Here is a 17,545-nt window from a genome sequence, read left to right on the forward strand (position 1 = left end):
TATGTCTTCTCTTCCTCATATTTTGTGTCATTCTTTTACCTGTACATATTCTATACTTCAGTCAATCTAGATTATTTCTATTTCTAATTCAATTCAACAAAATTTTATTGACATTAAGTCATTCTGATACATGTAAACCATAGATCATGTATTCAAGAATTTTATAGACTCCTAACTCTATGGTATTATGCTAGAAATATCTTTTGGGGTATGAAAGAGAGTATTTGATCTACCCTGACTTCTTGAAGAAAATGATCCCTGAATGAAAATTGGTTGGAAAAATAGAAGAGTACCTTGTGACTGATAAAGAGAGAGCATATCAAGCATATGAAAATTTCTTGCAAGCCTAAGGCGGATATCCAGGATTGATATGATGACACTCTGAAACCAAACTTAGATTTTTTTTTTTTTAATGATAAGTATAACAGTCCCTTTCAGAAGTTCACACTGCAGTCAAGTACATAACTAAATGCAATTCAAGGTCTGAAATTTTCTAATCCCAGATATCCTTATGGCTGACTCCCTCAATTTTTTTTTTTCAGATCTCTTCTCAGAGATTCCTTCCTTAACCGGAATTATAACAGCCCCAAATCCTGACTATGATTTATATTTCTTTCTTTAATTCTTTACTACTTGATATAACATATACTTATTCATTTAATTTTTGTTCTCTGCATCCTACCACTAGAATACAAGGTTTGTGAGAGCAGGAAATTTGTCTAGAGAAGTGCTTGACTTGTATTTAAATGCTCAACATTTTTTTTTAATGATGCATAAACAAATGCTAGTCTTCACAGCAAAAACACTTCAGGCTCTCCAAATCCATGTTCCAAATCAGCATTGGCTAGTGTTCTCATAGATATCCCTCTTCCCTGCTAATATACCCTTCACTCTTTACATATTGCCTCTGTTAATAAATCCTCTACCCTCTCATATCCATGGAAACACATTCCATCTCCACCATACCCTACATATTTTTGGTTCTCCAGGCCTGATGATTCTTACTCCAGAACATCTCCTAGATCTTTATTACTTATATCCATTCCCTCTGGTGCTATGCTGCTGAAGGCTCCAACCATCTCTCAGCAATAGACTTTCTCTGTAATTTTTTTTTTTAATTTAAAAAAATTGTTTTTTACTCTTTCTTTTTTCAGAAAGAGAGAGAGACAGACAGACAGACAGATAGCGTACGAGTTGGGGAGGAGCAGAGAAAGAGGGAGACACAGTGTCTGAAGGAGGCTCCAGGCTCTGAGCTGTCAGCACAGAGCCCCACACGGGGCTCGGGCTCAAGAACCGTGAGATCATGACCTGAGCAGAAGTCGGACGCTTAACCAACTGAGCTACCCAGGCATCCCTGTAATTTTTTTTTAATTTAACTAATTTAAGAACTTTCTGCCAATGTTGCTTGTTCTAATCTCCCATGCCTCTTGTCCATTCTTCTTTCTGTACCAGGAAGTATCTTCCTAGAGTAAAATTCATACCATGTCACTTTTTCTAATGATTTGTGCTAGACCATAAAAAATACCAAAACTCCTCACACTTTTTAGATTTAGTGAATGTCTCAATATACATTTTAGCAAAGTTAATAATAAGAAATATATAAGTAATTTCCTTCTTTCAGCTAATAAAATGTATATGTAAAATATTAGTTTCCTGCCTAGTATCTCCTAAACTGTCGGTAAAGGCCACTTTCCCCTTCTCCATGATAAAATTTGGTGTCACGTTTCTAGATTTTGCTTCTTAAGACTTAGCTTAAATACTCATCATCTTGCAAAACTTAAAGCATCTTATTAACTTCAACATTAACTTCATCTTAAATGAATCCACATAGTCATACTGTTTGAGTCAGTCTTTCGGTATATTAAAAATTCCCAGCTCATATGTAACCTGCTTAGTTCTCAGCAGACAGGAATTTGTTAGCTTATATAGATGAAATGTCCAATGAACAAGAAAAGCTGGAACAAAAAGTTAAATATTCACTTTTCTCCTCTCTCCCTCTGTCCCTCTCTTCATCCAGACTTGTGTCATGATCTTTCTAAATCAGTCACTATAGCTATGGCCCTCTCATTGACTGAGCCTGAGTTATGGTTTCTATTCCTAGAGCCCAGGGCTAGAGTGAGCCCCATCCAAAACAAAGGGACCTGGAGTAAGTGAAGAAATGAGTCACCCCAAGAGGGTGACTTGGTATAAGAATTACAGCTGTCCACTACATTTATTAAACCTGAATGGTGTCTGACATATGCAATTTTTCTTCTTGAACTGGGGTGGAACCCAATTTTATTTGTTTTATTATTTGCTGCTTGAAGGTTGGTCTCTAACATATTCCTGTTTTTTTATCCTCAGCACATAACACAGTGAATAGCACTTAAGAGTACTCTTAACGTCTATTGAGTTTAAATAAATTTTTCATATTGTCTTTATGCACATTTACTCATTTGTTTATCAGAAGAAATCTGAAAAAAAAATGGCAATGACACGCTTATTTCACAGACACAGTGTAGAGAGGTGTCTTTCTCACACATCAAAAACATAGCATAATCAACTCTAAAACCGAGAATTTCTCAGTACTCTTTCAATTTCACACTCCACAATGCCACTGCATGACAAATCATTATGTATGGCACTTTTCCTTAAAAGTAGCACAGATTGTGTGATGAGATGACACTGAGTTTGAGTTTTGCCCCCTGAAAATGTTCTGATACTGTGACCGTAAGAGATTTATTAACTCTCCTAACTGGAGTATCCTCATTTGTAAGTAGGGATAAGATCAGCACACATCTTAAAGTTTGTTTGGGGCAATAAAAATAGATCATGGAAGTTTGCACTGTTTCTAGCACAAAGATGACATTCCTTCAAGTGATTCCACTAGCACTGAAATTACCACCACCATCACCACAACCCCTGCTAGTGCTACGATGACTACTAATCTTGTTGATGTGTACGGCTGGACATGAAAACTATGCACCAGTAATTAGCATCATGTTATTTCCCAAAACAAAATCAAAATTGTTTTGGCTTTCATCATTTCACTATAGCAGAGCAAGACTGCTCAGCCATTCTTAAAGGGGTGCCCCCCACCCCCCACCACTCTGCAACCTAATTAGGAGCTCTGAGATCCTGACAGCTTTAGATTTTGTTGTCTATTATTAATCACAATCAATGCTTCCAATTTACTATGAATTTACCTTTAAGAAGAAATAAAACAAAATTATTCTAAAAGAATTCAATATTCATATAGTTTTAATAGTAGCAGCCTTTGCCATCATATGTGTAGAAGTTATTGTTTCCCATTAGATACTGAGTTCGCCTTGGCTTTGCTGTTGCTCCCCAGACCTTCACATTGGCTCCCTCTCCCTTTATTCTTGTCTCCATGAAAGAATTTCTTGATTACCCTATCTGATATAGATTTTTTTAATTTTTTTATGTTTATTTATTTTTGAGAGAGAGATAGAGCACAAACAGAGGCAGACAGAGAGGGAGACATAGAATCCAAAGTAGGCTCCAGGCTCTTAGCTGTCAGCACAGAGCCTGATGTGGAGCTCAAACCCACGAACTAGGAGATCATGACCTGAGCTGAAGTCGATGCTTAACCAACTGAGCTACCCAGGCACCCTGATATAGCTTTTTCTGTCTTCCCATACACTATTTAATTTTTCAACCTAACAATATTACCTGATTGTACATTATTGTTTGTTTATAGTGTACCCTCCCATCTTCCCACTAGATACCAGCTGCAAGAGAAACATTATGCCTTGTTCACTTCTGTGTCTCCAGTGGCCAGAAGAGTGCTTGGCACATGGTAGATTCTCAATAAATTTTGTTCCTTTAGGTGAATAGCCTTTCAAATGGTTAACTCCTTGTTACACATCATATTTCTCATAACGGACAATTATACCTGTTACTATTAATGTGCAGCGTCAATTATTTAGTCTAAGAAACCAGTATTGACCATGTTATGTGGAATTGTATAACCATTGTATGACCATTATAATGTATTTCTTTTTTTTAAATAAAACTTCCTAAGCCCATTATAAAATGAGCAATGTTGTTAAATTAAAAAAAAAAAAAAGAATTGGTAATCTTTACAGGAGAATCAAAAGTATTCAAGCATATAAATCACTATATAGCTCTTACCAAATCATATCTACTGTTTCAAGGTGACTTTATGCCATTGGTACTTAAGTGTTTCCCACTGCATTTGAGCTAATCAGAATATAGTCATCATTTATATTATGGGTAATTAATAAATAGAGTAGAATATGTTGGAGGACTCACCAAATTATTAATTTCAGATTAACAAACTCAAAGAAAGGGCACTTGGAACAAAAATGGAACAGATATTTTCCCTATAAACTGAAATAATGGAAAAATAACATTATTATAATATCATACATTTAAATTAATTTAAAACATAATTTGGTTTAAGTTTGTTCCTAATATTTTTCCTATGAGAATTTGAAACTTTTAAAAATAAGACTATACCTAAGATGATCAAAGGGAAAAAATATCCCCATATTTCATTTTCTCAAGTGATTTAATAATATAATTTAAGGTTGACATAACTTGTCACAGTATATTACAACATTCATTCATTTTTGAAGTAAACATTGTACGTCAGAATCTGTTTTATACCTCAACAAATAGTACTTAGTGCTCACAAGAATATTAAACAAAACAAAGTCTTTACTCATCTCAATACCAACAAAAGAAACTCAGAGATTAAGGATTTTTTAAACCAAAATATATTAAAAAATTAATATTATTTTAGCAAATAAGTATTAGAATTACGGTGGCAGTTTAACAACCTCCTAGCCATATTTTTTACTTATATATTTAAGTAGGAAAGAAAGTATGAAGTAAATTCAGTATTGTGTATCACTCATGTATCGTTTTAAAATAGCTTGGCCAAGAGAACAAAAAAAAATATATTATGTAAATGGTATCAGGAAGGAAATATTCTCTACCTTGTGAATTCTCTTTCTGCCTTCAATTCAACACAGGGAAGTAAACAACCAGAAGACACTTCACCTCAGGCCCATCGAAAGCACGGAGTTCCATGACAAATGGCTTTAAATTGCATTTAAAACAAGATGGAGTATAAATAAGTGCATGCATACAAAATCCGTATAAAAGTCCCTCAAAATCCTGTGGCTTTGAACACTGTGGAATTTTTACTCTTTAGTAATAATTTCTTATTTTCATACATACATCTTACATGTAGCTTATTTTATTTTCCATATAAAACAGTAACATTATGTATTCTATCAGGGCAATTTTTTTCATGTTATTGAAACCAACTATTAACACTATAACACTGCAACATTATTAACAAAGTAGCCTAGGGTGGCTGGGTGGCTCATTTGGTTAAGCACCCAACTCTTGGTTTAGGCTCAGGTCATGATCTCTCAGTTCCTGAGTTCCAGCCCTGCATTGGGCTCCGCACTGGCTGTGCAGAGCCTGCTTGGGATTTTCTCTCTCTCTCTCTTTCTCTCTCTCTTTCTTGCTCTGCCCCTCCTGCACTCATGCTGTCTCTCTCTCAAAATAAATAAAAATAAAACTTAAAAAAATGTTTAAAAACAAAACAAACCAAAAACAAACAAAAAACAAAAAAACAAAAAACAAAGTAGACTATTGTGCCATAATACCATAAAATATTTTTTTAAATGGCAATATAATTAAGTTTTGAATTTACAAAGCAATATGTACTTCTATATTCATTAGTATTAGTAGTATTTTTCAACTGTCCTAAATCTCAAACTGACTTTTATGTATTTGTCAATGTTTATGCTATCCATGTCCTTTCAGTTAAGTTTTTAAACTGCAAAAGTGCTCAAACTGAACAGTAAATGTGAAAATAAACAAACAACCCTTTCTTCCACTATAAGAAAAATATTCATAAATGCTATCTATAGGGCATTTTTCTCTGGTAACAGTTGCTTCCTATGGTTATATATCAGTTAATAGTCCTTTTCTGCTTATGCCAGAAAAGGCATTTAAATAATACTGAGAAGAACTCTAATATCTTCAAAAACTTTTTAAACTTGTAAAAATGACAATATTCACATGAGCTTTCATGTTTCAAGTGTATTATAACAACAACTTGTGTGTAATTTATATGTTTAATTTTTCATTGTAATGGAAACAAATATCTGAACACTTCACCCAAATGAAAACTGGTAGGCTCAGGTCTAATTTATTTTGCCATATATTTTATTACAGAAATGCAACAGAAAGGCTTTTTTTTTTTTATACACAAGAATCACTTTTCATTAATATTCTATGCAAAGAGAAGAAAGTTAGCTAAACCAGAAAGAACCATCAAGCAGATGAAGTGGGATTATATTTCAGTTAATGAAAAAGGAGTTAAATACAATTTAAGTTCTTTTATTTTTTTAATTCTTGTTTAATGTATTTATTTTAATTTTTTTTTAATGTTTAATCGCTTTTTGATAGAGACAGAGCATGAGTGGAGGAGGGGCGGAGAGAGAGGAAGACACAGAATCCAAAGCAGTCTCCATGCTTCCAACTGTCAGCACAGAGCCCTTTACGGGGCTCTAAACCACAAGCCGTGAGATCATAACCCGAGCTGAAGTCTGATGCTTAACCGACTTGGCCGCCCAGGCACCCAATTTAAGTTCTTTTAAATGTTTATTGAGCACATACTGTGTTCCAGGTGTTATTCCAGGTGCTAAAATGGAGGACAAGGCAATTTTCAGAAGAAATTTGGCAGAAGAGGGGAGCCTGGGTGGCTCAGTCGGTTATGCGTCCCATCGACTCAGGTCATGATTTCACAGTTCATGAGTTCGAGCCCCACATCAGGCTCTGTGCTGACAGCTCAGGGCCTGGAGCCTGCTTCAAATTCTCTGCCTCCCTCTCTCTCTGCTCTTCCCCCACTCATGCTCTGTCTCCCTGTCTCCTTCAAATATAATTAAAACATTAAAAAAAATTTTAATAACAAAAAAAGAAATTTGGCAGAAGAGAAAAAGTGTTAATTTTTATTTTTATTTTTATTTTTTTTACTATCAAGTCGGCGATATTTTACTATAGTAAAAATATTTGGCTATAAAATTGTAATACATATTTAAAATGTATTATTTAAAACTTCACTTTTTTTAAGTTTATTATTTAGAGAGAGAGAGTGCACACGTACATGCAAGGGAGGCGCAGAGAGAGGGAAAGAGACAATCCCAATCAAGAGTCAAACACCTAACCAACTGAGACACCCAAGTGCCCCTATTTAAAATATATTATTTCACAAGATGTTAACTAATTCAAAAATCCTCACTATCTTTTATTAGCTTGCAAAAGCACCCAGATGTCATTTACTTGGTTACATTTGAAAGTGTACTAATTTGTTACTTTGTTCAGATAAGGAAGTAGGGAATAAACCAAGATGTTTGAATAACAACATAAATGCATGAAAAGCATGAATCAAATAATTCTTGTTCATGGAAACCAAATAAAATGAATAAAAGAAAGATGTGTTTATCAGTGGGGAAAGTGTTTAAGGAAAGTACATGTAACTATGCCTGGAAATAGGGCATTATCACCTACATGTGATTGATAATATTAGAAGAAAATATGAAATCAATTTTAATGAGTTATATGTGTAGAACTCTATGCTGAGTCAAGAATTTCTTGTCAGGTGATGAGAATAATAGAACTGAATCATTAACATAAAATGCTGAATAATCTATCTTCTGTTTCATTTTGTTTTAATGGGAACAAAATGGAGAAGACATGTCATACATATGGGGTGACCTGAGAAACTTCAATATATTTAACAGTGGTAAAAATATACTTCAATGCTTATATTTTGCTGACTTTTTAAGGTATTAGCACTTACCATTTGAATACAGCTGTATGAAATAATGGTTAATACATCTAGCTCTATATCAGGCTGCCAAGGTTTAAATTGTACCCTGTTTCTCATTTAACTCTAGGACCTTATTAACTTAGTAAGCCTCTCCAGGTTTCTCTTTCTTCATCTAGAAATGAGTATGGTAATGTTAACTATCTTATAGTGTTACTGTAAATATTAAAAGTGTTGAGCACCTGGGTGGCTCAGTTGGTTAAGCATCTGACTCCTGTTTTGGTTCAGGTCATGATTTTCTGGTTCATGAGATCAAGCCCTACATCGTGTTCTGCGCTGACAGTGTAAGGCCTGCTTGGGATTCTCTCTCTCTCTCTCTCTCTCTCTCTCTCTCTCTCTCTGCTTCTCCCCCAGTCTCACACTCTCTTTCTCAAAATAAATAAACATTCAAAAGTGTTAATACATGTTAAATGCCTATGGCGGTGCTTGACACAGAGTTAATCTTCTAAAGTTTAATTATTTCTATTACATATTTCTTTTGTATCATTGCTTTTCTCTTACCACAGAGATAATAAACCTTAAATATTAAGTCAAATGTTCATATTTAAGGCTTATTATCTCTGCTGTAAGAGGAACACTAGATACTGTGCACTAAACTTCTCAGAATAGTTGTGGCTTTATATAATAATTAAAATATTAAAATTATATTTCCCCAATTTTTCCACTTTTAGGGCCTAAGTCTTTGTTAGTTTCTTCCCCTCTAATAATAAATTTATTTTAAAATCATTCATCTTAAATCACAACATTTCTCTACAATACCTAAAAATACTGTTCTTATGTTTTACTTTATCTTTCACACAAACAAATAGTTACTTAGGGACTTAGATTTGGGAACATTTGGTGATAATATGAGTCAATATAGATTTAAAGGCAGGCTTCGGATTCCATATCAAAAATTTGAATTCTGGGGTGCCTGGGTGGCTCAGTCGGTTAAGCGGCCGACTTCGGCCAGGTCACGATCTCGCAGTCCGTGAGTTCGGGCCCCGCGTCGGGCTCTGTGCTGACAGCTCAGAGCCTGGAGCCTGTTTCAGATTCTGTGTCTCCCTCTCTCTGACCCTCCCCCGTTCATGCTCTGTCTCAAAAATAAATAAAAATGTAAAAAAAAAAAAAATTTGAATTCTGACTCCAATTCTTATGTGTCCTTAGGTGAGCTACTTATTTGAGAATTTACTTTCTGTAAAATGAGACCCTATTATAAACTCTGCAAGCGTATTGTGAATATCAAATAAGAAATGTTCACAGCTTGCTTGACACTCTTCTTGCTTGGTCTCTGGGATATAGTAAACACTATTAATAAGTACTAGATGTATTTATTAAAGAATAAAACAAAAGTGAACATATTATTAATTGGCAAAATTTATGTTTTCTTTCTACAGAAATTTATCTAAAGATCTTCAGCTAAATTTACTTAATGAAGGTTTTTAATCATTGGATTTTAAGCCTACTCACTTCTATGCCATAAAACAGGTGAATTTATAGAAATGCAGAATTAAAATTTTCTTCCTGGTAAGATTTAATTTTATCCTTCCCTCTTATCCTGTACCCTTTCCTACTTTAATGTAGACTCACAAGAATATTAAACATAATCTGAAAAAGACATACAATGCCAAAAGCAAAGTAAAAATCTTTATAATTTCCAAATGAAAGAAATGTACTCAGGAACTATCATTTTATTCTAAATACATACCCTAAATATTAAAGGGTACTTTCAATTGTATTCAGTTTTATCTACCAGAAAATATTAAAACTAGTTTTAAAAATAACTGTAGTTCATTATATTCTGAACCTAAAAATTAGAACTTTTTAAAATCCATAGTTCTTTGTAGTGCCAAGCATATCACCCTATATTGCTGTATTCAATCCACAGTTGAGAAAAGAAAAAAAATGCAGAATTATTCAGTGTGTATTTTGCTTCCCATTGATAACTATGCCCTTTTGTAGTTTTCAATTATAAAGAGGTAATTATGAAAATAAAATAAAAAACTAAGTCACCCTGGAAAGCAATGATATAAAAACAAAGCCAAAGGACTGGACTGAAATCGTTTTAATAAACTTTGTAAATGTTGAGAATAAAATAGTAGAAGACAGAAGAATGAAATCACAGCCCAGCCCTCTGAGATCTGGGCTGCAAATTTACCACGCTACTCCACAAGTCATTTAATATTTTCATTAAAATGAAAAATTTAACAGGAGTTTCAATTATGTCCATTATGCCCAGGAGACCAACTTTTGAAAGTAGGCCAACAGATCTTGACTAACTGATAAAAGCTAAATGGTTTTTTATATTAATTGTACATTATTAAAGCCAGACAGAAATACTTAAAAGAAATTTAAACTGATCGGGTTCCATTTCACTGAGTTCCCACAAGTTCATATTCTGGTACCCACTGTGAACTGATATAGAAATTCCTGTGTATGAAATAAAAAGATAACGTGAAATCAGAATCTCAAGAAGTGCAGAATTAACAATAAAAAAGATGAACACACTGCACACTTTCCATTAAATTAGGGCACCAGGATAAGTTATGATTCTTTATAATAACTTATCAAAGTATGGCAAAAGATAGTTTGTATAACTTGATGACTTACCAAATTAATGGCATTTTAAGATAAATTTTTTCTCTTTCTTATGAACACATAATTTTCTGAGACGAGTAAGAACTAGGCATTTAAGAAACTGAAAATTATAATCCTCAAATTAATGAAGTCATATATGTTATCCTTGAAGGCTACAGCAGATAACTATTGTTTTTCTCAGCTAGCATCTAATTATCCTTCATGAAACCATATCCCAGTTTCCCTCTGAGGGAAAACATTCTTTCTCACATTTAATTCAAAAATATTTTGTGGAATTCACTTATACTTAAATCAGGACTACCATTTTGTTAAGCACTGTGATTGGTTCACTAGTGTATATTTATGCTATCAGAACCAAAAGAACACCATGAGCCTTCTGCTGTGGGTACTGGGAATGAAAAAAAGTAGTACTTGCCTTTGGACAGAAATATGAAGGATGTGGGATGTTTCAACTACTGCTGCCATGTTCTTACCATGCAAAGCCGGAGACTGGAGTCTAACACAGCAAAAAAAGGAGCCAGGACATTAAGAGATGCCAAAAATTGAGAGCTCTGTTTATTTCTAAATACAGCTGCCTCAAGGCAGCCCTACTCCTAACATTCACTCTGATTAAGCAACTAGGACTTGGCTTTCTCTCACTTACAGAAAAATTTGATTCAAAAACAAAACTTCTTAAATGATCCACAAAAAAAAGGCTCTATATAGGAATAATTTAAATTAATTAATTAATATGCTCATTAATTTAATTTAATATTTACTACCTATCCATTAGGTACGGCAAGTACTAATAATACTAATAATACTAATAATACTGGTAATACGGCAAGTACTAAAACCTGATTTAGAATCCATTTTGAATGATTTTATCTTTCATTTTTTTTTCCCTAGGACATCAAGTCTTCTTAAAACAAAGATGTACTCACCTGATATAATTTGAAGATTCCTAAACCAAAATAATTTTAGCACTGAAATAGAATTCTATAGGATAGAATACTTATAGAGGACTCATAGATAAATGTTACTTCTTTTCAGTCAGGTTTGATATACTGACACTACATAAAATGTCATCTTCATAAAATGTCTCATTACATGGAAACATCAAAACAAATTAGTCATTAGTTAATACAATTTTTCAGAACTGGTTGGCTGACTAGATAGATTCCTTAAAAACAAAACAAAAGAACAAAAATAGGAATAGTATCTTATGGTACAATGAATAATTTGTTTATTAGGTAAAGCATGAACTCTGGGAGAAAAGCTGGGCTTAATATCTACCTCTAACAGTTACAATATCATGACTTTGTTGACTTTCTTAACCTTTTAAGGCATTATTCTCTCATTTGTAAAGGGAATAAAATCACGCAAACTGTATGTATTTTGTAAGGATGTATGTTGTAAGGAATATACAGCATGTAGTAAGTGACCTGATAAATAGTTATCATCCAATAAATATTGGTTTTAAAATTACTATCAAAATAATGTAATATTAGAATAAGTTGGGAGGTTTGAGAGAAAAAAACACAAACACTGAAATAAAAAATAACCTGGCTTAATTTTTCTCATGATTTCAGTAATTTTTAAATTATTTTGTACTTGGACGCTTATTATATTCTTTTCTTTTTTTTTTTTTTGAAACACAGCCAATTTTATTCAAATTCCCCAAAATTTATACTCAATATGTTGTTTCTAAAATGTATATCATCCTTTATATAATGATTTTATTATTTCATCTTTATTTTATAGTTTTTTCATCTTGTCTTCTACAGTTCTTCAACAGAAGCCAGAGTCCTGCGTTGCCCAGTTAGGAGCCTCTGACCTACTATTCTAAGTTTCTTCTCAATATTCATGGCCAATATCTGATTTCTAAATGAAAGACTTTTGGTCTTTTCAGTCACTTGCTGATAGGGTAAGACTGTATTGTTACCCATAACCACATGACCTAATTCAGAATCAATCTTGGTATCCAGTCTAGCATTTCTGATCAAATTTACAATCCACCTTTCTTCTGGAGTCATGTATCTTCTGGAGGTTGTCTGCCAATACGTTAATGATGATACACTGGTGGATGCGACAAAAAGTCTCAAATATGAAGAGATGAGCATTTTCAATGAAATCCTCAAGACAAGCCACCAAGAAGTCATTCACAAGTCCTGATTCACATTCAGTTTTTTCTGAGTCCCATTAAAGTCAAAGTTAACATGAAAGCAAGCATTCAACAAATTCTGTAATCAGGTCTTCATATGTGTAAGACTCCTGTTGAATAACTTTAACCAGATCTTTTAGCACCATTCAGTGTTTTCAAATATCTTTGCTGTGAACGGCTGTAGTCAAATAGCATAGAAAATATGGATGCATTGTTTGAATTGCTTTAAGATACTGTGGCTGGTAAAGGAAGAGATCAGTAATGTTATCACACCCTTTGGGTGGTTGACGAAAACAGAGACCAGTGGATGGCCATGTTTGCTCTTAAAGAAACTCAAGTAGGGGAACTCACAGAATTATTTCCTATGGTCTCTTTTAATCATGTAAGGACTTCCGTAGCTGTATCCCAATTCTGCATTATGATCTCAAAGGCCAGTTTTCCCCAGAGTGAACTCAAAGCATTTTTATCTGTTGCTGGAACCAACATTCTAAAGAAGTAAAGATACTCTGATGCTCCAGAATAATTCCCACATTCATATTGGAATCTTGCAGACCTGTAGAGTATATCTAAATATTCCTGTCTAAAACTATGCTTGTCCTCTGTGTAGTCAAACAGCATCTAACCATCTGATTGACTGCACCTGCCTTGTAGTTTCTGGATCTTCAAACATCTTCACAATTGGTTCTGTTTCTGCCCAAAGCTGTTTCAGTTGTATAACCACTGTGGTTCTTTTCTCTCTCAAAGTATGTGGAATATCATTCTGAATAAAGATTTTTGTATATATCCATAGCAAAGTATACCTTGCTGGTATCACTGAGAAAATCCCTTGTATCCCTTGTATTTCCCTTGTAATAATTCTTTTTTCATTATATATCTCTTTTATGGATAGAAACTTGAGCAGTGGAAAGACTAGATGCAGATCCAAAAAGTGTATGATGCGATTAGTCAAGTCGTATTCCACCATTTTGTCAAGGAAAGGGTCATTTTATAATTATTTCTTTAAAAATTTAGAGAATTAAAAATTTAGCACCATTCTTAAAATATTTAGAATTATAGGGGCGCCTGGGTGGCGCAGTCGGTTAAGCGTCCGACTTCAGCCAGGTCACGATCTCGCGGTCCGTGAGTTCGAGCGCCGCGTCAGGCTCTGGGCTGATGGCTCAGAGCCTGGAGCCTGTTTCCGATTCTGTGTCTCCCTCTCTCTCTGCCCCTCCCCTGTTCATGCTCTGTCTCTCTCTGTCCCAAAAATAAATAAAAGTTGAAAAAAAAAATTAAAAAAAAATATTTAGAATTATTGCACAATTGAGAAAATGCAACTATATAGAAATCAACTTATAACAGATTATTTTCTTTAATATTGCCTTTTCTTGACATTATCTTTTTAAGTATGACATACAAAAAACTTATTATATTACCAAAGCTGTGAAGCACTGATGGAGTCCAAAAATCAAAGAAAATTTTTTAAAAAGATAGTTCTCAAACTCTTTTTATGGTATGATGGGGAAAGCAGAAGAAAAATTGAATGGTAAATGAATAGTAGTCTTCAAGTAAATGCAATATTTTTGGTCAAATTGCCTGTTTTTCAAAAGACTGCCAAGTGGCACTTAAAAAGTTTGTGCTTTATTAGGACAGATAAAAATTTATATTTAAAGGCAAAAGTACATTTGCCTGTGGACATCACAGGGAATTTTGATGGTTTCCAGTTTTCTGATCTTTACTTTTGGGAATATGCTAATAACATTTAACCAGAGAAATACCGAAAAATTGCATTAACTGTTTCCAAGTTCTATGTGAAGTATTTTACATTATTTAATGTGCAGCATTTGTTCCAATTCTTACCTACAAGCCAGTCACTATATGTAAACTTAGATTTTAAGTGTGTTTTAACTTATTTAACATAATTACATTTTGATCTTATTTCAAGGCACTTTAAGAGATTTTAAAACTTGTGCTTCCTTTTTTGTTCTTCTATTAATTATAATAGGTCAACTTGTTTATGTGGTCATTTATCTTGCTATTTTCACTGCCCTCACCTAATTTCTAAAAAAGTATCACATGATGACTCTTGAACTTTGATTCTTCCAGAATTAGAGTTGTTTTCTTAATGCCCAAAGCCATGTCCCAAGAGACGATTCTCTGGCCTTTTATGATACGCTTTAAAGAATCTGAAATAGAACGATTTTCAGTGCATATTGCTATACCCTCCTTCATAAGGCTAGCACATGCCTTGCACAGAGGATTCACCCTATGTTTTGTAGCATTGCCACTAATAAAACTCTTGTATTCTCAACTTAGCTTTTGTAATAAATGTTATAATATGTAATGGCAGACAGCATAGCCCTGGCTGCAAAGGCTGCTAGGGAAGTCTAGGCTGGAGAGAAAGAAGGTTCAGAAACAATCTGGAGAGATTTACAAAACTCATCTAGGTAATAAGATTATCTACCTACAGGGTAGAGTCAGCATTCAATCCGAAGGGGCTAAACAATCTTTAATCTGATCAAGGCTATTCTCAAGGGATTTAGGGGGAATAGAAGGACAAAGCCATTGGGTTTGGTTAGGTGCTTAGAGACTGGACCTAAAATATTGAAAATATTGTTTTTATCTCACCTCCACCACCACACACACCTCCCTGCTATGTAATTTAAAATTTATACAGTAACAAACTTGAATACAGTCTTTAAAAAGTACGGGGTCTCCCATCATGAGTTAATTTTTTTTTTTAATATAAAATCCTCATACATTAGTAACTTTACAAAAAGGCATAATCTGGGGTGCCTGGGTGGCTCAGTCGTTTGGGCGTCCGACTTCAGCTCAGGTCACGATCTCTCCAGTCTGTGAGTTCGAGCCCCGCGTCGGGCTCTGGGCTGATGTCTCAGAGCCTGGATCCTGCTTCCAATTCTGTGTCTCCCTCTCTCTCTGCCCCTCCCCCGTTCATGCCCTGTCTCTCTCTGTCTCAAAAATAAATAAACGTTAAAAAAAAAAGTAAAAAAAAAAAAACAAAAACAAAAAACAAAAAGGCCTAATCTTCTCCCAGAGAATGTTGAAAAAAAAATCTCCCTAGTTTTTGAGAGTGTCTGTGTTTACAGCTATCATGATTGAGGAGGAAAAGCCTGTAGGAACAGAACAAGATGGTTTTATCCAGGTTCACCCGGCTGGAGCTTAGAGTCCAAATTCAGACTCAGAAATAATCCAGAATAGGAATGAGGAACAAGGTGAATGCAAAAGGGCCAGTAGGCAAACCAGTCAGAGTCATCAGGGGTGAGGTGAAGCTGCAGCCCAAGTTCACAAGATAGAAAAGAACAACTGGACATCAAAACAGAAAAACAAAGCAGATTGCTTTCAGACATATTTCTTAAAGGGCTAGGCTGTCTAATACACTTCCAATTTTGATAAAGAACTAGACAGGGTTAATTCTATCAGATACAGCCTTTAGTAACATAAGGTAGTTAGACAAGACTTGACACAGTAAGAGAATATGCTTCTTTTGTATATAACCTGGCGTCAATGTCTGTGTGTTAAATTAGGAAACTTTACAGTGGATATTCATATATCAGAAATAAGCATTCTTTTTCAAACATTTATTCAGTTCAAATAAATTCCTTTAAAAACATTTGTCTTAATTTTTCAAGAAAGATAGACTCTCTTCTCTTAACATCATTACAATAGCATCAGCAATCTAAACTTGACTTTTTCTAAAAATGGAACACATTTTATAATTGTTAGAAAACTAACATCTGTCTCTTGTGAGGAACTGTAATTACTATGATCATCAACGTAATTGTGTAACAATTTCTATGAAAAAGGTACTACAAATGACCCTATTTTAAATCAAGTCCATATGTACTTTATTTACATTTTTTAAATAAGGGGATGCATCCATATAGCTAATAAGGGAAGGCATTCAATATATTCCTTTTTTTAATGTTTGTTTATTTTTGACAGAGAGAGAGGGAGAGACAGAGCATGAGTGGGGGAGGGGCAGAGAGAGAGGGAGACCCAGATTCAAAGCAAGCTCCAGGCTCTGAGCTGTCAGCACAGAGCCCAACGCAGGGCCCGAACTCACAGAATGAGAGATCATGACCTGAGCCGAAGTCAGACGCTCAACCGACTGAGCCACCCAGGTGCCCTCAATATATTCCTTAATAATTAAATCAACACAAAATACTATATTACCCAGGCACTAATAGTTTTCTTTGATGGTAGAAATTTAGAGCTCAGTTAAGTTTAACATTATGTTTCTGCAATTTTGAAGGCAGATATTAATTTCAATAGTAATATAGTAATATTTTTATGAAAATACAAATCTAGAAGCCTTATTCCATCTTAAACTCTAATTACAAAAAAAACAGTTATTATTCAATTAATATTGACAATCTCTTTGAAATATGTATGATATCAATCAGTTTAGGCTTTAAGCCCTTTACGTCATGTCATTTTTTTTAAGTTTATTTATTTATTTTGAGAGAGACAGAGACAGAATGGGGAGAGGGAGAGACAAGAGGCAGACACTTAACTGACTGAGCCCCCCAGGTGCCCCTTATGTTATGCCAGTTTATCTGAAAAGTTAGTCTATTCCATATGTTCTCCAGTGAAAGTACTGAGTCTTTACTGTATATAAAAAGCATTTTATCAAAGATATTCCTTACATTAATTATGCCTCCAGTTACAGCAGTTTATTAAAGGAAAAGACAGACTCGATTTTGGCTCAGGTCATGATCTCAGGGCTTGTGAGTTTCTGAGCGCTGCATGGGGCTCTACGCTGACAGCATAGAGCCTGCTTGGATTCTCTCTCTCTCTGTCTCTCTCTCTCTCTCTCTCTCTGCACCACCCCTGCTCACATGTGGCAAAATCTCTCTTTCTCAAAATCAATAAATAAACATTTTTTAATTGTATAAAGGAAAAGACATAGCATAGCAAATACCAGGCTATCTTTTTGTGCAGTAGTAGCTAAGTAC

General features: G+C 34.3%; 1 protein-coding gene and 1 pseudogene across 5 annotated transcripts in view; both read right to left on the reverse strand.

Annotated features, from left to right (window-relative positions):
• Positions 1-17,545, reverse strand: part of CCSER1 (coiled-coil serine rich protein 1) — a 1,329,329-nt gene that overhangs the window by 212,581 nt on the left and 1,099,203 nt on the right. The window lies entirely within an intron of this gene.
• LOC147581882 (eukaryotic translation initiation factor 3 subunit E pseudogene) lies at positions 9,903-13,870 on the reverse strand (annotated as a pseudogene).

The sequence above is a fragment of the Puma concolor genome, chromosome B1 (assembly GCF_028749965.1).
Source record: "Puma concolor isolate L17-30 chromosome B1, mPumCon1.1.hap2, whole genome shotgun sequence".
Lineage (NCBI taxonomy): Eukaryota > Metazoa > Chordata > Mammalia > Carnivora > Felidae > Puma > Puma concolor.